This window comes from Magallana gigas, chromosome 6, assembly GCF_963853765.1.
Source record: "Magallana gigas chromosome 6, xbMagGiga1.1, whole genome shotgun sequence".
Classification (NCBI taxonomy): Eukaryota; Metazoa; Mollusca; class Bivalvia; order Ostreida; family Ostreidae; genus Magallana; species Magallana gigas.
Genome location: NC_088858.1, coordinates 1,121,566 through 1,145,934, shown reverse-complemented (window position 1 = coordinate 1,145,934; position 24,369 = coordinate 1,121,566). Strand labels below are relative to the sequence as shown.

The 24,369-nt window shown below is 33.7% G+C and overlaps 1 protein-coding gene and 1 long non-coding RNA gene across 5 annotated transcripts in view; one reads left to right on the top strand and one right to left on the bottom strand.

The window, feature by feature from the left end:
* Window positions 1–24,369, bottom strand: part of LOC105343815 (organic cation transporter protein) — a 42,763-nt gene that overhangs the window by 14,084 nt on the left and 4,310 nt on the right. For 2 of the 4 annotated variants that reach the window (XM_066089033.1, XM_011451299.4), the window contains exons 2-3: window positions 23,252–23,383; window positions 19,277–19,364 (exon numbers count right to left, since the gene is read on the bottom strand). The gene's annotated coding sequence lies outside the window, so the exon portion shown is untranslated. Of the gene's footprint in view, window positions 1–19,276; window positions 19,365–22,241; window positions 22,350–23,047; window positions 23,147–23,251; window positions 23,384–24,369 lie in introns of all 4 variants that reach the window. The other 2 variants (XM_066089034.1, XM_066089035.1) reach the window with 2 other exon arrangements.
* LOC136276342 (uncharacterized) lies at window positions 64–3,865 on the top strand. Its single transcript, XR_010714842.1, has 3 exons — window positions 64–322; window positions 782–2,607; window positions 3,039–3,865. It is a non-coding gene; the product is annotated as an uncharacterized lncRNA (long non-coding RNA).

The window sequence follows — 24,369 nt, the reverse complement described above, 5'->3', positions numbered from 1 at the left end:
TATCAACATTCCTTCAAGTCATCCACATAATATTACGACACAATTTCTCAGATATCGCTCTTTATGTGTGTCACAATTTACGTCCATAATTACTTTCCATACATTTTGTGCTACGTTTATAATGTTACTAATTTATTGTTAGAGTTGCTTTCCATAGTTTAAAGCTCACTCAGCCGGTTTTACTAGGCGGGTTCTAATCCCGTGCATTTAAGAATTCAGTCTGGGCGTAGCAATTGGAGAGAGCGGACGTTTTCTACCAGCTCCCTCATTTCATCCTACATGTAATGTATAAGTATTTCTGACCAGAGTCCAACTATTCTGGGTAAGTTTGTTTTTATTTTAATGAAACGGATTTAATGCCGTATTTATTCCTAAAATGGCCAGATAATCTTGTTTTATATTTTCCGTGAGTAATTTAGAAGTATTTTGAAGTAATGTGTGATAATGAGTATTTGCTCATACGGAAACTATTAAGTAAAAGTATGTGTATTGTTGTGATGTAAACATATGTTGTATGTATTTCAGAGTAAGGCGCGTAGTAGTAGCCGTAAAATAAATGTATTAATGTAGTACACAAGTATATGAAAGTGAAGTACGTGTACGAGTCTAGTGATTGTGTAAAGTAAAGTATATGTAGTAAAGTAGTAAAGTTCTGTACAGCAAAATGTGCAAATATAAGTGTAAATACAGGAAAATGTATTGAGTAAAGTAATGTGCAGTAAAATGCAAGTATGAGTAAAATAATGTTATCTGTGTATTTATCATTTCATTTATATTTCAGATCCCTTTTTGTACCTTAATCTCAAGTCTGTTGAAGAATTGGAAATTCATCTGTAAATTATCACCTGAATAAAAGCTACGTAAACCTATTGAACGTTATTATTTTGGAGCTGCAACGCCACCCGGCGACAAATGGTGTCGGAAGTGGGATGCTGCAGTGCCTATCCAGAAATACTTCTTCAAGGATCCAGCAATATATATACAAAGATACCTATCCAATGATCTTACATCATTTTGTATAAGATACCTACACCAGAGAGATACCTATCCAGGGATACGTCTCCAAGGATACCAAATCAAAGATTTCAAGACCTAAATCAGATCTCTATTAAACTGACTTAGGATCCTACGGGAACAACTACTCATATCAACTATCTTTGAAGTTATCCTCCAAGAGAAAATATCTCCGCAGACCAGATACCCACAGAATTACTACACTCCTCAAAGATGTCCTGATTAAAACCCAGGAACGTGATACAATTCCTCAAACAAGTTTTACTGTTTCTAAAAACAAAACTGATTGTGTCTTGAAAACTAATCTGAAACAGAATTTTGACTTAAAAAGTTTTCTTTTGAAACAAAGCAGATGAATTAGTTTGTACAATATTTATCTAAATTTGCTGTGTGTTCTGTCATTGTTTATGAATGTATGCACATTTGTTAATCTATTTGGCTGTGTTGTATGTCTTTGTAGGAGACACGGTCATTTGGTCATTTGGGATCCAGATCTCTAGAAAGGGTGTTGGTTGGACTTCATCAGAGTGTGTGGAAACTGGTCAGGGTAATTGTATCAAAGTAAATAAAACAAAGTACAATTGTGTCGCCCATTCTGAAAAGTCAATTGCTGAAAAAAGTTGTAGAAATAAAAAGTTAGTAGATTACAAAGAAGTACTGCAGTATTTGTGTCCAAACCAATGTGTTAATAAAGTATTTGTGTCTTGCAAAATGTCTCATATGGATTCAGTACAAGAGTTAATAGCTGCAGGTGAAAGGTTAGGTTACAAAGATGATGAGTTGAAAAAATATGTTAGTGATCAACAGAAATTTCAGAGAGAAGAGAGCAGAAATTCGTCAGAAAGAAAAAGATGAAAGAGAACATCAACTTATGATGGAACGTTTGTACTACGAAATGAAAATGAAGGAGTTAGAGGAGGAACACGAGTTAGAAATGACAGAGAGAACTGCTAGAGGTAAGGCTGTTGACGCAATGGTTAAGCCCAATCTTCCCAAAATTCCTCCATTCGAAGAGAATAAAGATGAGATTGATAGCTATTTCAGAAGGTTTGAGAGATATGCGACCGCTATGGGTTGGGACAAATCGTTGTGGTCTACACATTTAAGTGCTCTGTTGAAAGGACGAGCTTTGGATGTGTATGCTCTTATGTCTACAGCAAAAGTCAGTGATTACGATGAGCTCAAAGCAGCTTTACTTAGAAGGTACGAAATGACCGAAGATGGTTTCAAGCGAAAATTTCGTTCATGCAGACCTGAAGTTGGAGAAACATTTTCTCAGTTCACAGTTAGACTTTCTTCATATTTAACTCGTTGGATTGAAATGTCGAAAATAGATTGTACTTTTGAATCTCTAGTTGATCTTATGCTTCGTGATCAAATTTTACATGTATGTAATTTTGAATTGTCAGTCTTTCTTAAGCAAAACGTTCCAAAGACAGCTGATGAGATGTGTACACAGGCCGATCAGTTCAGGGAAGCAAGGAATACAAGTGCTATAAACTTATGTTCAAAAGTCATGAGGAAACCAGTTGAAGTAAACAAAATACCAGAGAAACCAAAAGAAGGACACCCTCAACAACAACAGAAGTCAAGGTTTGTTCCAATAAATGAGAGAAAGTGTTATATTTGTAATAAACACGGTCATATAGCCACTTGTCAAGCTACTGCAAAGAATTGCGCTGCTCTTATCTACACCCAAAGTCCATCAATTTATACTCAAGTAGGTGACCATACACCTGTCTTAACATCTGCTTGTCACTCTGTGCAAAAACCAATGCCACTCTCAGCGGGTTACGTTGATGGTCAACCAGTAACGTTACTTAGAGATTCTGGTTGTCGGAACATTGTAGTTCGGAAAAGTCTTGTTAGAGATGACCACTTTACAGGTAAACAGGAAACTTGTATTCTAGCAGATAGTACAAGGATAGTGGTCCCAGTGGCAAAAGTTGTTATTGATTCCCCTTATGCATCTGGTGAATATGAAGTTTGGTGTATGGATAACCCTGTATTTGATTTGATCATAGGTGAAGTAGATAATGCAAGAAAACCACATGATCCAGATCCAGAATGGAAACCAAACACTGTGTCTACTGTGGAGACGCGAAAGCAGGTAAAAGACAAACAGAAAGCCTACCCACCACTCAAGGTTCCTGAAATCGTCAAAGAGGAAATCAGTCCTGAGGACATACTGCGAGAACAACAAGCAGATCCTTCGCTAGAAACAGCACGTCAGTATGCAAGAGAAGGTCGAACATCACGTGATGGTAAAGTAAAATGGATTGAAAGGAAAGGTTTACTATACCGTGAATATGAAGGATTAGAAAAAGATAGAGGTAAAACCTATTGTAAGCTCATTGTTCCTGCAAAGTTTCGCCATATTGTAATGAAGTTGGCTCATGAATCAATTATGTCAGGGCACTTAGCAATACAGAGAACGATTTCTAGAATTTTGTCAGAATTCTTTTGGCCAGGTATGCAGTCCGAGATCAAACGGTTCTGTCAATCTTGTGATACCTGTCAAAGGACAGTGTCAAAAGGAAAGGTGAGTAAAGTTCCGTTAGATAGCATGCCTTTGATAGATGTACCTTTCAAAAGAGTTGCAGTCGACATTGTGGGTCCATTACATCCTCCTACTGATAAAGGTAATCGCTTTATTTTAACGTTAGTAGATTACGCTACAAGGTTTCCACAAGCCAAGGCTCTTCCTGGAATAGATACCGAGCGGGTAGCTGAAGCTCTTCTCGAAATGTTTTCTTATACAGGCATACCAGAGGAAATCTTGACAGACATGGGAAGTCAGTTTACTTCAGGGCTTATGAAGGAGGTAAGTAGGCTCATTTCATTGAAACAGCTGACCATTACGCCATATTACCCTATGTGTAACGGGCTAGTGGAACGTTTCAACGGTACACTCAAACAAATGCAGAAGCGTATGTGTATAGATAGACCTAAAGATTGGGATAAATATTTACCCACTGTGCTTTTTGCATATCGTGAGGTTCCCCAAGAAAGCCTCGGGTTTGCTCCCTTTGAGTTATTGTATGGCCGTACTGTTCGGGGACCAATGACAATTCTGAAAGAATTGTGGACAAAGGAAATCCAAGATCAGCAGGTAAAGTCTACATACCAATACGTTTTAGATCTCCGAGAGCGGTTAGAATCAACATGGGAGTTAGCGCAGGAGAATCTGAAGAAAGCAACACATAGACATAAAGTGTACTTTGACAAGAAGGCTAGAGTGCGGAATATGAAACCAGGTGAGAAAGTTTTGATTCTTTTGCCATCTGATAGTAACAAGCTCCTGATGCAATGGCAAGGTCCATACCAAATAGTTAAAAGATTAGGTAAAGTAGACTATCAGTTAGAAGTAAAGGGCAAAGTAAAGACATATCATGCAAACATGTTGAAGAAATATGTAGAAAGATGTGAACCAGTTGTGAATTGTGTAATGTCAGTTGTAGATTCAGAACAGATTGATGACTCAGATGTTGAGTGAAGTCAAGAAACAGATTTCTTGGAAGTTCAGTCTCAAGAAACGCACGTTGATGTAGATGTAAATCCAGAGCTTAGTAGAGAGGAAAAGCAGAAAATGAAAGAACTTCTGTACAGGTATAGTGATGTTTTGTCAGACGTACCAGGGCATACGCATGTACTCGAACATGAGATACAGACGACAACAGATAGACCTGTAAGAGTAAGTCCAAGACAAATCCCGTTCGCTATGATGGACACTGTTAAAGATGAGGTGAGCAAGATGCTAGAATTTGGGGTCATAGAACCTTCAGATAGTCCCTATTCATCCCCAATAGTCCTTGTAGTCAAGAAAAACCACACTTATCGTTTTTGTGTTGATTTTAGGGCTCTCAATCGTATCACTGTGTTTGACGCTGAACCAATGCCAGATGTCGATGCAATGTTTGCTAAACTATCAGGTCATAAGTATTTTTCTCGGTTAGATTTGTCTAAGGGGTATTGGCAGGTTCCATTGACTCATTCTGCCCGTCCTTTGACAGCTTTTCAGACTCCTTTAGGTCTTTTCCAGTTCACTAAAATGCCTTTTGGGTTGGTCACAGCACCAGCAACTTTTTGTCGTCTCATGCGTGATGTGTTGCAAAATGTATCAAATGTGGACAATTTCATCGATGATATTTTGATCTTTACTGATACTTTTGATCATCATATGTCTGTGCTATCTGAGGTGTTACAGCGTCTACGTTCAGCAAATCTCACAGCAAGGCCAACGAAGTGTTCATTGGCGTACCCAAAGCTGGAATGTCTAGGACATATAGTGGGAGACAATAAACTGCACCCTCATCCCGACAAAGTCAAAGCTATTCGAGAGGCAAATCATCCTGCAACGAAAAAACAGTTACGGTCTTTTCTAGGATTGGTAAATTTCTATAGAAAATTTATTCCGAATTTTGCTCAAATTGCACTTCCTTTAACAGATCTCACCCGGAAGTTCTCACCAAGCAAACTTCAGTGGACGGAATTCTCAAGAGCTAGCTTTTCAAACTTTAAAATCCTCAATTACCACATCTCCGATTTTGAAATTGCCAGATCTTTCTAAGGTTTTTATAGTGCAGACAGACGCATCGGATAGAGGACTCGGGGCAGTGCTTCTACAGGAAGAAGGTGATTTCAAACTCCCAGTGGCTTACGCTAGTCGAAAACTCAAGACAAGTGAGGAACATTACTCAACCATCGAAAAGGAATGTCTAGGCATCATATGGTCAGTGCAAAAGTTTCATAGATATCTTTATGGAAAAGAATTTATCTTAGAGACTGATCATCATCCTCTCATGTATCTGAACAAAACAAAGTTAGTAAATTCTAGATTGATGCGCTGGGCATTGCTGTTACAGCCATATCGATTCCGCATTATTGCAATTAGAGGAAAAGACAATGTTGGAGCGGACTATTTAAGTCGTCAGACGTGAGTAAGAGTAGAAGTGAGTGTTTCAGTGGAAATAAAATGAGGAAATAAACAGTTTTATCTTGTTTTTATCTAAAAATAAAAAAAAATACGTAAAAACATAGTTCATGTACATAAATTGTTGTGTATAATAAAAAAATATTTATTTTTTTTATTAAAGGGGGGAGGTATGTCACAATTTACGTCCATAATTACTTTCCATACATTTTGTGCTACGTTTATAATGTTACTAATTTATTGTTAGAGTTGCTTTCCATAGTTTAAAGCTCACTCAGCCGGTTTTACTAGGCGGGTTCTAATCCCGTGCATTTAAGAATTCAGTCTGGGCGTAGCAATTGGAGAGAGCGGACGTTTTCTACCAGCTCCCTCATTTCATCCTACATGTAATGTATAAGTATTTCTGACCAGAGTCCAACTATTCTGTGTAAGTTTGTTTTTATTTTAATGAAACGGATTTAATGCCGTATTTATTCCTAAAATGGCCAGATAATCTTGTTTTATATTTTCCGTGAGTAATTTAGAAGTATTTTGAAGTAATGTGTGATAATGAGTATTTGCTCATACGGAAACTTTTAAGTAAAAGTATGTGTATTGTTGTGATGTAAACATATGTTGTATGTATTTCAGAGTAAGGCGCGTAGTAGTAGCCGTAAAATAAATGTATTAATGTAGTACACAAGTATATGAAAGTGAAGTACGTGTACGAGTCTAGTGATTGTGTAAAGTAAAGTATATGTAGTAAAGTAGTAAAGTTCTGTACAGCAAAATGTGCAAATATAAGTGTAAATACAGGAAAATGTATTGAGTAAAGTAATGTGCAGTAAAATGCAAGTATGAGTAAAATAATGTTATCTGTGTACTTATCATTTCATTTATATTTCAGATCCCTTTTTGTACCTTAATCTCAAGTCTGTTGAAGAATTGGAAATTTATCTGTAAATTATCACCTGAATAAAAGCTACGTAAACCTATTGAACGTTATTATTTTGGAGCCGCAACGCCACCCGGCGACAATGTGGTCAGCTACTTGCGCATTTTGTTACAAATATCCTTATATTTTGGCGGTATTGTCAATATATTGCAAGTAGATGTATATTTAAACTAAAGATATATGCCAGACATGCTATTATCAACATTCCTTCAAGTCATCCACATAATATTACGACACAATCTCTCTTTATGTAGTCAGCTACTTGTGCATTTTGTTACAAATATCCTTATATTTTGGCGGTCTTGTCAATATATCTCAAGTTGCTGTATATTTAAATTGAAGATATATGCCAGACATGCTATTATCATCATTCCTTCAAGTCATCCACATAACATTACGACACAATTACTCAGATATCTCTCTTTATGTAGTCAGCGTTTTGTGCATTTTGTTACAAATATCTTTATTTTTTTGCGGGGTTGTCAATATATCTCAAGTAGATGTATATTTGAATTGAAGATATATGCCAGACATACTACTATCAACATTCCTTCAAGTCATCCACATAATATTACGACACAATATCTCAGATATCTCTCTTGATGTAGTCAGCTACATGTGCATTTTGTTACAAATATCCTCGTTTTTTGGCGGTTTTGTCAATATATCTCAAGTAGCTGTATATTTAAATTAAAGATATATGCCAGACTTGCTAAAGTAACATTCCTTCAAGTCATCCACATAATATTACGACTCAGGTACTCAGATATCTCTTGTTTGTTGTTTGCTCTTCAATATTTAAATTAAAAACTAGATATCTTTAATCTTTAATCTTTATGTACAGAAACTTGAGTAACATGGAAAGTGTTAACAATGAAGATATTTGTAAAGAAATGCAGTAGTAGCTGACGAGAATATGAGTGATATCTGAGTAGTTGTGCCGTAATATCATGTGGATGACCTAATAGAATGTTGAAATAAACATGACTGGTTAATATGAGCAATCTATACATAAAGCTACTTGAAAAATATTGACAAAATCCTAAAAAAAAAAAAAAAAAAAATTAACAAAATGTTTTAAAAGCTGATGAGATTTAAAGGGATATCTAAGTAATCGTGTCATAATATCATGTTGGTGACCTTATAGAATGTTTAAATCAACCACTAGTAGATATCTTCATTTCTTTACACAGCTACTTGATATTTATCAACTAAACTGTTGAAAATGGACATTTTTATAACAAAATGCACTTGTAGCCGATGAGATTGAGAAAGATATATAAGTAATTATGTCGTAACATCATGTGGATGTCCTAATATAATATTAAAATGAACATGATTTGTATATATGAGCATTCTATATACAGCTACTTGAGATATTTTCACAAAACCGCTAAAACATAACGATATTTGTAACAAAATGCACAAGTAGCTGACCACATAAAGGGAAATATCTGAGTAATTGTGTCGTAATATTATGTAAATGACTTAAAGGAATGTTGATAATAGCATGTCTGGCATATATCTTCAGCGTAAATATACAGTTACTTGAAATATAATGACAAAATCGTAAAAATATAAGGATATTTGTAACAAAATGCACAAGTAGCTGACCACATAAAGAGCGATATCTGAGTAATTGTGTCGTAATATTATGTGGATGACTTGAAGGAATGTTGATAATACAATGTCTGACATATATCTTCAATTTAAATATACAGCTACTTGAGATATATTGACAAAACCGCCAAAAAATGAGGATATTTGTAACAAAATGCACAAGTAGCTGACTACATCAAGAGCGATATCTGAGTAATTGTGTCGTAATATTATGTGGATGACTTGAAGGAATGTTTATAATAGCATGTCTGGCATATATCTTCAATTTAAATATACAGCTACTTGAGATATATTGACAAAACCGCCAAAAAATGAGGATATTTGTAACAAAATGCACAAGTAGCTGACTACATCAAGAGAGATATCTGAGTAATTGTGTCGTAATATTATGTGGATGACTTGAAGGAATGTTTATAATAGCATGTCTGGCATATATCTTCAATTTAAACATACAGCTACTTGATAAATATTGACAAGACCGCCAAAATATAAGGATATTTGTAGCAAATGCACAAGTAGCTGACTACATAAAGAGGGATATCTGATTAATTGTGTCGTAATATTATGTGGATGACTTGAAAGAATGTTTATTATAGCATGTCTGGCATATATCTTCAATTTAAAATTTACAGCTACTTGTGATAAATTGACAAAACTACCAAAAAATAACGATATTTGTAACAAAACTCACAAGTAGCTGACTACATAAAGAGAGATATCTGAGAAATTGTGGCGTAATATTATGTGGATGACTTGAAGGAATGTTGATAATAGCATGTCTGGCATATATCTTCAGTTTAAATATACAGCTACTTGCAATATATTGACAAAACCGTCAAAATATCAGGATATTTGTAACAAAATGCGCAAGTAGCTGACCACATAAAGAGGGATATCTCAGTAATTATGTCGTAATATTATGTGGATGACTTGAAGGAATGTTGATAATAGCATGTCTGGCATATATCTTCAATTTAAATATACAGCTACTTGTGATATATTGACAAAACCGTAAAAAAATAACGATATTTGTAACAAAACTCACAAGTAGCTGACTACATAAAGAGAGATATCTGAGAAAGTGTGTCGTAATATTATGTGGATGACTTGAATAAATGTTGATAATAGCATGTCTGGCATATATCTTCAATTTAAATATACAGCTACTTGAGATATATTGACAAAACCGCCAAAAAATGAGGATATTTGTAACAAAATGCACAAGTAGCTGACTACATCAAGAGAGATATCTGAGTAATTGTGTCGTAATATTATGTGGATGACTTGAAGGAATGTTTATAATAGCATGTCTGGCATATATCTTCAATTTAAACATACAGCTACTTGATATATATTGACAAGACCGCCAAAATATAAGGATATTTGTAGCAAATGCACAAGTAGCTGACTACATAAAGAGGGATATCTGATTAATTGTGTCGTAATATTATGTGGATGACTTGAAAGAATGTTTATTATAGCATGTCTGGCATATATCTTCAATTTAAAATTTACAGCTACTTGTGATAAATTGACAAAACTACCAAAAAATAACGATATTTGTAACAAAACTCACAAGTAGCTGACTACATAAAGAGAGATATCTGAGAAATTGTGGCGTAATATTATGTGGATGACTTGAAGGAATGTTGATAATAGCATGTCTGGCATATATCTTCAGTTTAAATATACAGCTACTTGCAATATATTGACAAAACCGTCAAAATATCAGGATATTTGTAACAAAATGCGCAAGTAGCTGACCACATAAAGAGGGATATCTCAGTAATTATGTCGTAATATTATGTGGATGACTTGAAGGAATGTTGATAATAGCATGTCTGGCATATATCTTCAATTTAAATATACAGCTACTTGTGATATATTGACAAAACCGTAAAAAAATAACGATATTTGTAACAAAACTCACAAGTAGCTGACTACATAAAGAGAGATATCTGAGAAAGTGTGTCGTAATATTATGTGGATGACTTGAATAAATGTTGATAATAGCATGTCTGGCATTTATCTTCAATTCACAGGTAAATGTACAGCTACTTGTGATATATTGACAAAACCACCAAAAAATAACGATATTTGTAACAAAATGCATAAGTAGCTGACCACATCAAGAGAGATATCTGAGAAATTGTGTCGTAATATAATGTGGATGACTTGAAGGAATGTTGATAATAGGATGTCTGGCATATATCTTCAGTTTAAATATACAGCTACTTGCAATATATTGACAAAACCGTCAAAATATAAGGATATTTGTCACAAAATGTGCAAGTAGCTGACCACATTAAGAGCGATATCTTAGTAATTATGTCGTAATATTATTTGGATGACTTGAAGGAATGTTGATAATAGCATATCTGGCATATATCTTCAATGTAAATATACAGCTACTTGCAATATATTGACAAAACCGTCAAAATATAAGGATATTTGTAACAAAATGCACAAGTAGCTGACTACATAAAGAGAGATATCTGAGTAATTGTGTCGTAATATTATGTGGATGACTTGAAGGAATGTTGATAATAGCATGTCTGGCATATATCTTCAGTTTTAATATACAGCTACTTGCAATATATTGACAAAACCGTCAAAATATAAGGATATTTGTAACAAAATGCGCAAGAAGCTGACCACATAAAGAGCGATATCTGAGTAATTGAGTCGTAATATTATGTGGATGACTTAAAGGAGTGTTGATAAATATAGATTATCACACTTTTGTTTTGATCTCGGCCCTGGTATCAGCCCGAGCGGTTGGTATCGGCCCAAGCCCGAAGGGCGCGGGCTGATACCATCCGAGGGCTGATACCAGGGACGAGATCAAAACAAAAGTGTGATGTTGTTTATATCATATATCTAAAATCAAAGACTTTAATTCAAATTCAAATTCCAAATAAGGAATATAATTTATCATGAAGAAGCTATAGATTTTTTTCGGATTTACGAAACTTGTTCGTTTTTATTTCTTTTTATATGTGTTAAAACTGTAAAGAGTTGTCGGACTTTGTTGACAAACAATCGTCATTTAAAATACAGTAGAAGAGAGTCTGTCGTCTGAAATGAAGGACTATTTTCTAGAATTCAAAATTATCGCGAGATAAACTTCCCTCCTACGCAGCTTCGTTATGAGTCAAATTCTTTCACTGGGATTTCGTAAGTTTCCCGTCAGATTCCATTCATAAAGATCCATACTGTTATATAGAAAGTTATTGGAGAACGTTCATAAGCGCGTCCATTACTTTAACCCCGTAATTTTTACAGTCTAATCTCTGATTTTCTAAGATTAAGTCTCGTTCCATCCTTCTCTATATCCTCCATAATTTAAACGTTGATTGATATTAAATAAATCGTGCTATTGTTCTAAATACACAACCGTTGTGTAGGTTACCTCCCCTTACTTAGATACACATCACTCTTTGGCGCTATTTTTGAATTATTATTTTTCAATTTTCGGTAATACATCAAAATATTCAGACGTGTAAGGTGATAATTTGTATTATATATTCGTTATTCTATCGTTTTTTCACAAACTAGTCTTAATTTAAAGCAGAGATATATGGAAATTATCAATTTCAAATTTGAGGGCAATACACCCCCTTGACGACGGGCTGAGACAGGGGAATATCATCCCCGAGGGCAATACAGCCCTAGCTTCCGGTTGCTGTCTCACCTAGTCCAAAGCACGTGTATCAGGGCTTATACACTACTAGGTATATGATATTACAATATCTGGCATATATCTTCAATTTAAATATACAGCTACTTGAGATATATTGACAACCCTGCCAAAAAATAAAGATATTTGTAACGAAATGCACATGTAGCTGACTACATAAAGAGAGATATCTGAGTAATTGTGTCGTAATATTAAGTGGATGACTTGAATAAATGTTGATAATAGCATGTCTGGCATATATCTTCAATTTAAATATACAGCTACTTAAGATATATTGACAACCCCGACACAAAATAAAGATATTTGTAACAAAATGCACAAGTAGCTGACTACATAAAGAGAGATATCTGAGAAATTGTGGTGTAATATTATGTGGATGACTTGAAGGAATGTTGATAATAGCATATCTGGCATAATTCTTCAATATTAATGTACAGCTACTTGAGATATATTGACAAAACCGCCAAAATATACGAATATTTGTAACAATATGAACAAGTAGCTGACTACATAAGTAGAGATATCTGAGTAGGTGTGTCGTAATATTATGTGAATGACTTGACAGAATGTTGATATTAGCATGTCGGGCATATATCTTTAATTTAAATATACGGCAACTTGAGATATATTGACAAAACCGCTAAAAAATAAAGATGTTTGTAACAAAATTCACAAGTAACTGACTACATACAGAGGGATATCTGAGTAATTGTGTCGTAATATTATGTGGATGACTTGACATAATGTTGATATTAGCAAGTCTGGCATATATCTTCAATTTAAATATACAGCTACTTGAGATATATTGACAATTGACAGTGATATAGTGCAATGTACATCTTAAGAACACAAATAAAAATCCTAGGTATGTGTTCTCACATGAACAGTAACAAGTAACTAGAAGCCAAGTTTCTTTCATTTCGTAGCCAGTTACTAGTAGCTAGCTTTTCTTACTTCTCGAAACCAGTTACTAGTAGCCAGTTACGAGTAGCCAACTTTGATTTTATCTCGTAGCCAGTTACTAGTAGCTAGGTTTTCTTAATTCTCGTAGCCAGTTACTAGTAGCCAGTTACTAGTAGCTAACTGTACCTATCTCTTTATCTTAATGGTTTACAGCTTTAAACAAAAGTTAAATAAAATGTGTTTGTTAAATTTACACATCATAATAACCCATCTTATCCAGTACATATTGTTTCATTGATAACTTTTGTGATCGATTTCCCTTCCCTACCATGTACACTGTATACAAACTGGTGACAGCCTGTAGGCATGAATGGCACATGCAACCTGGTGTCCATATATGCATGTTGGTAGAGTCTGCAGTAACGATTTAATTATAGTATGTCCCAAGTTATTTAAATTATGCAGCATGTTTGGATGATTTTTAACAAGAGAAAAGCTGTCAATGTGACAGCAAATCGGGTTTTCTTTTATGTGAACTGTATCCATAATCCTATCAACACGTATCCAGTAAAATGGAGTACTCTATATGCAACATTTTGCCAAAAAATGACTAAGTTCAAAAGCTGGTATTTTTTTCATAAATTATCAGAAATCAAACTCCTAGCAATATGCACACCTCTGATATATGTACAATTGATCTGCAAAAGCACAACTTCCTATCTTGAGAACTGTAGGAGGAGTTATCCGTACAATGAGGGTACCCTATATGCAATATTTTGCCAAAAAATGACTAAGTTCAAAAGCTGGTATTTTTTTCATAAATTATCAGAAATCAAAATCCTAGCAATATGCACACCTCTGATATATGTACAATTGATCTGCAAAAGAACAACTTCCTATCTTAAAAACTGTAGGAGGAGTTATCCGTACAATGAGGGTACCCTATATGCAAAATTTTGCCAAAAAATGACTAAGTTCAAAACCTGGTATTTTTTCGATAAATTATCGGAAATCAAAATCCTTGCAATATGCACACCTCTGATATATGTACAATTATTCTGCAAAAGAACAACTTCCTATCTTGAAAACTGTAGGAGGAGTTATCCGTACAATGAGGGTACCCTTTTGGCAGCCGCCCGCCCGCCATTTTCACCATTTTAATAACCGGATTTTTCCGTTGGAAAACCCGGTTAATAAAAATACATACGGTATATACCTATGAAATAAATGCAAGGGAATATATCCAAGATAACTTCATTCACACATATCATTTAAGAAGTCACTTGAATTACCTCACACAATTTTTCAATGTTACCCAGGGCTGTCGAAATACAAAATCTCTGATGACAACACATTTTTTAGTCATGTATTGAAACCTGATGAGCTAGAGGATGCGTTTCATAGAAGAAATCTTGGAAATTTGTCATACATTGTTTGAATTCTTAGGTATTTATAAATATCAAGAAATTAAGCAAAATGTGAATAAAGGAAATCTTGGGACAGGGTATAGTTAGTCGCAGGACTCTAATATTACCGGCCATCTATCATGATCGTTGTTATTCTTCCTCAAGATTTTTGGTAAGTCTAGCTTTTAAACTATTATTCATATATTGTACCATATAGCTTAAACAACGATTAAATAATCATGATAAATGTCCACACCTCTGTGTGACTGTTTACTGTGTATATACACATGATAAATGTTCACACCTCTGTGTGACTGTTTACTGTGTATATACACATGGGCCAAACCATCTCTAATCTGTATAAGAGTCCGTGATATGATTAGCATATGTGAAGAGCTTGACTGTGTAGAAAGTAGAAACTTTTACCCAGACTAAATTCAGAGACACCTGGTTAAGATTTCACCAAGAGTATTATTTTGAATTTAGAGATATAAAAACTCGGAATTCTATACCCGTCCGAATTTTTTTTTAATCCAACAATATTTTTTCCCATAATTACCCTTGGTACGGTTCTCATTACACTTTTACCATTAGAAATCGATTTCCTGTTATTGTGTCTGAACACGGTCACTTTGCATGTAAATAATGATTGAGAGGCCTTTTAATCTTAGTGATTGAAGTAAGAAACATAAGAAAATAAATTTATTCACATTTAATTTGCTATGATTAATTACTACTGTATTTTATTAAGATTTGTATAAAGAGCTAGAGCCACGAAGCATCAAAAATTGCCCTATCATTAAAAATTACCATATTTTGGTAAAATATAGGGTAGAATCTTAGCTTTTCATAACTGTTTTTCTTTTTTCGATATCTATCATACTTTTTTATAAACGGAGTTTACAATATGGCATTGTTTTGATGAAAAATGTAGAACAGACGTCATTTTTGTTAAGTAACGTCATGAAATGATAAAACTACGTATGACTTGAATCTAATAAAATAAACAAAAAACAAATAAAATTATCATGTAGACATTATAATTAATTTATGAAAATAAATTTATTGATGAAAATAGCATGAAAAGATTATTAACAATAAAGTTTAAAACATATTACAGGACCAGTGCTGAAGGTCAATATAACGGCGGTACATTTAAATATGTCGGTGTCTTAAAAGTTCTTTTTTCTGCAATTTGAAACTGCATGAAGTAATGCTGATGATGCGTAATGTATAACTGATGATTAATCATTGAATTCTACCAATGCAATCACAAATTATTAAAAATAAATATATAAATATGAGAGATATACGGTTATTGAATTTAATAGAGATATATGTAATCTCGAATTTTGATGCATTACTGTAACAGTCTGTGTGCATTATTCTGAATGATTATTTTACTTGTTTCAAGGCTTGGATATTTTCACCCAATCTTGGCGCTTTACAGCAGTTAGATGCCAGGGTTCAGTCCTTTGAAATGTTTTATTTTCCCAGGTTCCCGTGGGCTCACCATGCGTTCATGTGCGCTCACCGTGCGTTCACTTGCGCTCTCCGCTCCGCTCCGTTCCCGCTCATCGTTCACAAATCACCGTGCGTTCACAAAGATTTCGCCTTGCGCTCACTGCGTTCGTTCAGTGTTCACTAATTGTTTAGTCAGATAATATTATATTTAGGCTTATAACAATACAAACATTTAGTTTATTGTTATCTTTTCCTGATTACCAACGAAACACAATGTAACAATACCGCCCGTGGCACTCCGAATAAATCGTTCATCTTGCGTTCACAAAGAGTACATATATCGTTCAACGTTCACTTTGCGCTTGTGTTTGCGCTCTGCGTTCGCTCACAGTTCACCGTTCATAAGCGCTATCCAAATTCGGCTCAGCGAGCACTCGCCGTTCGTTTAGAGTGCACTCACTGTGCGCTCACCCTTTACAAACTGTTCAAGTGAAAAATAAAACTTTTCAGCGACTGTGTATATGTAATGGATATACTACTGTCTAGTATGCCGAAAGCAGTTTCGAGGCCCGTTATAGGGCCGAGAACAGTGATATTTTTTCATACAGAAGTGTTTGAGGCATATATAGTACTTAAATCACTCCACTGAATATCATTGTTGATTCCTGAGACAGCGCGATTTTAAAGAATAACAGTGTTGTAACCATTGATAATGGTCTGATATTAAGAAGCTCTCTAATATAATCGGACTGTCACAAGTAAAATTTTTGACTGCTGGAACAAGGGAATGACATTACAGCAGTGTTTTAATGTTCATTAATTAAATGAAAAAAGAATATCGATTTCTTTAAAAATATTCTTATGAGTTATATATTCCTTATAAATGCCATAACGTCTATTCATTTACATTTCATTTTTTCTAGTGATATTCATGTACTTTGAGAATTGTTACAAGTGATAAGCTATCCGTAAATGTCTTGAGAATTAAGATCATATTTCAGAGAGAGAGAGAGAGAGAGAGAGAGAGAGAGAGAGAGAGAGAGAGAGAGAGAGAATGTGGGTTTACTATTTTGAATCGAAGATAGGTTAAAATGAACATTTTTATTTAAAACATCAAGCAGTAGCACATAAATAATGTCGTAAAATTGTCTTGAAAAGTCGAATTCATAGCAAGCATGTAGAATTTGTGGTATCATATATACAGATTTGTAGTGAACTCGGCCGTAAATCGATTTTTTCAGAGGGTAGGGAAGGGGGGGGGGTTGAATGGAAACAAATACTGTTCTAAATCTCTCTGTACTCATCGGTGTTTTTTTTTAAAGAAAGGGCCCGGCAATCTGAATTTTTTTCTATGTGCCATACAAGAAAAACTTTAATTAGATTTAATACGCATAAAATAATCAAAGATGATTTCAATCGAGAATTTTATAGGCAAAAGTAAGTCACCGATGTTCACAAATTTAGGGTTATTTTTTATTTTATTGGATAAATTATCAACAAAGACATCGCAATTAGAATTAGACTTCTATATAGTGCACATGCTGATAATGTATTCTAAGTTGTGTATACCAACAGCCGTCTTGATCGAAACGGACACAATCGATCTTTTAAGAAATGAGTGTAACTGCATGTAACGGTTCACCGGAAATACATTGACCACGCGACGAATCAACACTGATCAACAGGTGGCTGATAAAGAAAAGACGTATGCATTGGCAAAATGTTTTTTATGCAAGGGACGATGGCTTAATATTCAATTACAGCTGTACTTAGGAATTAAATAATCAAGTTTTTTGACGAAGTTTATCATGTGTTCACGTGATGTCGACTGTCTTTCTCCCGCAGTATTCAGGAACACGTACTTGTGTGAAAAAAATCGTTTGCATCTTTCCTTTCGTTTAATGCATTTCACCGTTTGACAAAAAACCCACAACTAGCTACTTATACATGCTATCGCTTATTCTACATAAAGGTATAGGAATATATATTTACATACGTACGTACAATGTTAACTTTGCCAATTGATTTTTTTTCTGTTTGTTAGCAATGTTCATGTATCTCATATTCTACTGCAATTGAATAATACCGTGGTACATAGAAATAATGCTTTTTAAAAATGCAGACTTTACTGGTAAATTCTATTGGCAAAATACTGAAAGAACTCAAGATTCCATGTACAGATTCAACTGACGTCGCAAACGTCAAACTATGACGTCATTGATGATGCACGATGTTAGCATGAATACACAGTATAACATTACTAGATAAAACATGTTAAAGTTCAGTTTATATGCATTTCTTCCTCAAATATTTAATAAAATGATGATTTTGTAAATAATCACATATAATTCTTTATCATTATTAATTAAATTCTGCTATTTCAATAAAAAGGAAGCAAATAATTACCCTAAAATAGAGTGGTCAGTTTTATTTTCTGTTACTAAAATTTTCAAGATTTGTAAAATACACATTGGCCACACTTGAGTACCTCTACGAAATTTTGCAGGCAGAAGCATTTATGCAATATCTCTCAGTTTTAAAAGTTTCAAAGAGGTACTCAAGTGTGGCCACATTCAAATTTGGGAAATACTGCAGTAAAATCTACAATTTTCAGCTATTTTTAACGATCATAGTATGTTTGATGATGCGCATGTGCTAAACGGTGGGGCCGAAGTGAAAAAATTTGATATGCGTAGAAGCAGAATATTGTGCCCTACATTAAAGTAATTACAATTTGTATTGTTTCAAACTTGAGTTTTGAGAAAATTTTAAGGCACATTTTGATACTTCGTGGCTCTAGCTCTTTTTGTAAAATTTTATATCAAATTGAAATAAAATTTAACCTTATTAAATATGTCGTAACAATAAATAGGGCGAGATTCACATGCCAGGAAAAAAATATTGACCTAAAATTTGAAAAATATTGTAGTTTGCAATGTACATAAGCTACTCATGATAGATAAAAAGCATAAATTTTACAATAAAGAGTTCAATAAAAGCAAAATATGTTTTATTAACACATAAGACTCTCCAGATATTGAGGAGGCAATGCTTTGCCCAGAGTAGGATGGTCATTGACCTCAAAATCAGTAGGGGTCATCTACCTCCTATAGGGTACCACTGTACAATGTTTGATGTCTGTACAAAGATACTGAACAAGCAACACTTGATCTACTGACCAACAGTCATGAGATGACCAACATGAGCAAGTCAAATTCCCCCTTTTTTTAAAATTAGGAATAAAACAGGAAAAACTGTCTCAATCAAATGAATCCATGCAAATCTGGTCTTTAAAATCTTACCTTGCATGTACAAGTTCCGAGTTTTGTGAGCAGTCTAGGGTACAGGTGGTGTCATTTCTATTCTGTGTGTACACCAATCAAGTCTTATCTACAAAGGTAAATTAAATCAATGTTTGTTTTTATGACCTGGAAAGAATTGACACACTTTACAGTACACTACAATTTTTATTAAAGTTTTATGCACTAGGTATTTCTTGTTTAACTACCATGGAATCCAATCTGTAGAAGTTGGAAAAGAACATTTGAACAGCACTTAATTGTGAGAGTAATAGACCTGAAGATGCTTTTCTAAAATAATTTCAGTGCAATTCTCATTCAAAAGTAATGAACTGTATGTAAAATCAAACAAACAAATAAGAATCGCATACGCCACATCTCTCACGTAAGGCCACATTTTTAAAAAGTTGTTGTAAAAGACTTTTCCCTTAAAAAATTTGGTCTGAAGGTTGAAAGAAAACATATTGGTGACACATAAAAACTGAATGTAAATATATAGTAATACTACCACCGTCACTCCATCCAACAGCTTAAAATCATACACAATGAAAACTCTTTTTGAACTTTTAAGAAAATCTTTGAAATATTAATTGTTTAAATTTCATTTCATTTATGCTGATTTTTCTAATGAATGTGTTGGTTTTACTAAATTAAATCTGACTCCACATACAAAAATTTCTCCCAATTATGGAAAATGAATTGGTAAGTCTTGAAAAACAACCAATAAGAAAGGGTAGCATAAGTAAGAATTCTCCAGTGATTTTAAAGATTCTTTTCTTAATTTTCTTACATAAACTCTGCGCTTCTATTGCCACTACACCTTTGCCTTGAGGCATCATAATTTAAACCTATCATAATCTCTATTTCTGAGCCACCAAGGTAATATCTCACACAACACTCAGTGGATCAGATGAGGTTAACACACACTACCAACTTCTGAAAATCTGTAAACAAATTCTAACCCCAAAAATGTTTCTGCTTTCATAAATCTTTTGAGAATCATAAAGATATTAATGCTATTTAGCCACCTATTTGTGTAAATTACAAGGGTTGTGTAAATTACCAGAAAGTAATGTCACAGATGCACTTAAATCTTGAAAAAATCGGGGAAAAGCAATGAAATTTTGTACTTTAATAAAACACCAATTTATTCTTATTCAGATAGGAAAATTTCATGGCAAAATGATTTTCATGTTACATTGTACTTTTTTAAAATAACAGAACATGTAGAGCGTGAGATATAGAGAGGCAACACTCGCGGTCTAAATCATTTCTGGATTCTTGATACTTCTTTTAAAATCCATAATTTATGTCCTTTGCAGCGTTTTGGCAGTTTCAATCTTTGCTGTAGGGATGAGAATCACAGCTTAGATAATCCAACTCAATGGTTCTGTTACCATGTTATTTACAACAGTTGAAAAAAGTACATCCCATATTTGTTTTAAAATATTGTCACAGTGTAGTTTAGGGCTTTTTAAAATATATAATTGTTATTTCCTCTGAAATAACAAGATATCTGTGAGCCAATTTATGATCATTAGTGATACCCCAGCTCTGATGTGAATATACAACATAAGCAAAGTTGACAGTTAACAGAAAGTTGACATCAAATTTGTTTAAAGATGAATCCAACCATAAGGCACAGCTACCGGTAAACAAAGAGTGTGTTAAAATTTCAAGCATCTGCAATTAATACTGTAGATTCCATATTTTACGCAAGTACTTAATTCCACGATTCAACCGTTTTCCATCAAATTGCGAGAACATGAAATCAAGTTTAATTATAGGAATCTACATTAGTTGCTGAGAAATCTTTGATGAAAATTTGTTAAAAAATTTAGGCTAAAACTTAACAAAGTTGTCATTTAATATGAAGTTTACATCTGTTGTCGGTACAAAAATGGATCCCACCATATGGCACACAGGTCTAAACAAAGACAATGTATGCCCCATCTACATCCCTACATAGGAACATGGAGCCTGTTCGATAACTCCTTGTAACTTTGCTGTGCCTCTCCATTTACAGGAAATCCGTCAGCACAGCAAAGAGTACCTGTTACATCATTACGATCGTCATTGCCACTCAATGCACAGGAAATTTATCACCTCAGCAAACAGTATCCGTTACATTATACAGATAATGTAATCATAACCAGGGAATGTAATATTATACAGATAATGTAATCATAATCAGGGAATGTAATATTATAGATAATGTAATCATAATCAGGGAATGTAATATTATACAGAAAAAATAATTTCATTTCTTAAGTCCATTTAATTTTTTAAGTCCATTTAATTTCATAAGTCCTTTACATTCTGACAAGAGGTCAAGTATAACAGTTTAATGTGTGTAACAGGTTTGTACTAAATATACAGTGGAGAATTCTTTTGTTTTTCTTTATGATATCGACTGTCTTAATGCCACGTCACGCATACTGGCGCATACACATAACAAAATGCTTCATTTAGTTGTAATTTAGTCTTTTCAAGACCTTTAGTCCAACCTTAATCTATATTGAAAAATACCTGGTACATGACAAAGCATTCAATTGATTAAATATTGATTACAATATATACAATAAATACTGTAATCACCTTTTCCTCTGAATAGGTTGAGTGAAAATTTTAAAATTTCTAATTCTTTAAAGACAATATTAACGAGGCCGGGTCTAATTTGTTCTGCCCTAGATTTTTGGATGCAATTTTTTACATGAATTTCTACTGATATAATTATTATTTTAAGATTAAAAAATAAAACATTTACCACACCGTTTGTTTAGGGGTCATCTCAAAGTTTGTTAATCTTTAACATAGGATCCTATGGGATTTTGCTTGAAATGTATCAATTTTGCATATTTTTTACATTTTTTCAAAACTTCTGCCCTAGGGATTTCTTTTTATGTTTTACATATTAAAGTTATTGCTAAAAGGCATCAAATGGTCAAATAAAAAAAAAACCTTTTACCTCATGGTTTGTTCCAGGGGTCTTATCAAAGTTGATTTTTGTATGCCCAATTTCCCAGATTCGTCAGACAATGGCTATTTTTTATTTGACAAAGGCGGAAAAGGTGATCTATATAGTATTATTAAAACATTCAGACATATTTAAGTAATAAAAAAATATATAACATCACATATTAAGGGTCATTAATATAAAATACATGGTTACTGTCTTGAAATATATGAATTAAGCTATATTTAGGCGGGTGACAGAGGGCTAGGCTTGCTGAACCCTCTTCTCGTTTTCGACCCGAGCCCAAATATAGCTTATACTTCGAGACATTTATGTTTATTCCACAATATAACATTATTTTTACGCATCAAACGAGATATTTTCAACAATTTTCGCTGAATATCTGCAGTTGAAACTATCACGCCATGGCGTCAACCAAGCAAAAAGATGACGTCACAATACAAATGAAACGCTGCGCGAAAGCGGGCGTACTCGTTCTGTACTCGGCCTCGTTAATATTCTGAATTCTGATGCTTTCAAGTCCAGATCCTCCCATTGAGCTCATTGCAGAACATTTCATACTTTTATCAATGGGTTTGGACAAGATTTACTTTTTGAGTATATTTTATTCAATCCTGCTGCCACTGCTTGAGATAATTTCACACAAATTACCAAAGCAAGCCACAAATTATATTTTTTACCACACTTAGATATCCTTTACATTTTAAGACAAGAATTTTTTCTTCTTATAATAATGAATATGATATATAACTTACATTTCAAAACAAGAACAATGGGTTTAATACAATCATGAATACCTTCAATCAGAATAAATGACTTTTGGTTTTCATGGCCTCAAAAAAAGTGTGAATCCTTTTGTCTTGTCACACATGGTTAACCATTTGAACCAATTTTGACTATGATTCATAAAAACAGGACAAAAGATCAATAACTCCAAACATACGTATACAATTCATAATAACAATAAATATTAATCATGTAATAGTTTGTAATAAACTTACTGTTAAATGACATTGTTTTCATCCAATCAGCATCAATGTCTTGTCGTCACATCGCACAAGCTTCTGGTTCATATATGTATCTTTCAGTTGGGATGATAATCAACATTTGCAAAACAAAGTAAACTGCATGGCCTGTTAAAAAAAAAATCCAGAATATCTTTCCTGCATTCCCCAGGAGATTTTTATCTCTTTATGGTATATCCTAATACATTTGAGCAATAATGTAACATGTCTGTTGATTGCATAAGAGAGTTCTATACAAAGTCATCCAAGGGGAATTGATTGCATAAGAGAGTTCTATACAAAGTCAACCAAGGGGAATTGACTCAAAAATTTATTAAAAAAAAAAAAAAGAAAAAGTTAGGGGCGCCTGTAAAGTGCGAAACGAAATCGAAACGAAACGAAACGAAATGAAATCAAACGAAACGAAACGAAACCAATCGAAACGAAACGAAATCAAACGAAACGAAACCAAAAAACGAAACGAAACGAAACGAAACGGAATTCAAACAAAACTAATATCAATTTTGACTACATAAAAGTGAAAATAAATTCATTGAAATAAATTTTTGATCCATAAAATATAACTACCTGTATGTTTCAAATTGGCGCTGTAAATTTTTAAGCCGATTATCCGACATTTGCAAAAATTATATAATTATGTAAATAAGTGATGTACATTCCTATACCTTTTAATGTTTCTATATAATTTGTTTTATTAAATGATTAAAAAGACATTTAAACGTTTTGAGAGAGAGAGAGAGGGAGAGAGAGAGAGAGAGAGAGAGAGATGCCTTAAAACTTATCAGCGACATCACATAGCAAAGTATATACGCAAGTTTGGGAGAGAGAGAAAGAAAGACTGAGAGAGATAGAGATATGATGATGATACTAAAGGGGACATTTTAACATCAATTTTCTTTCTGTCGATTTGAAATATTGTAAAAACGAAACGATCGAATACAATGTGATTTAGAGCATACTGGTTGGTTACCAGTTTCTAACATATAATAAGAATTGTTGTAATATGTATAGCATGAATTTGGACGTCGTAATTTGACAAAATTAACTTGCAATATAAAGATGATTATACTGTAAACGTATTCTAAAACTGTCTT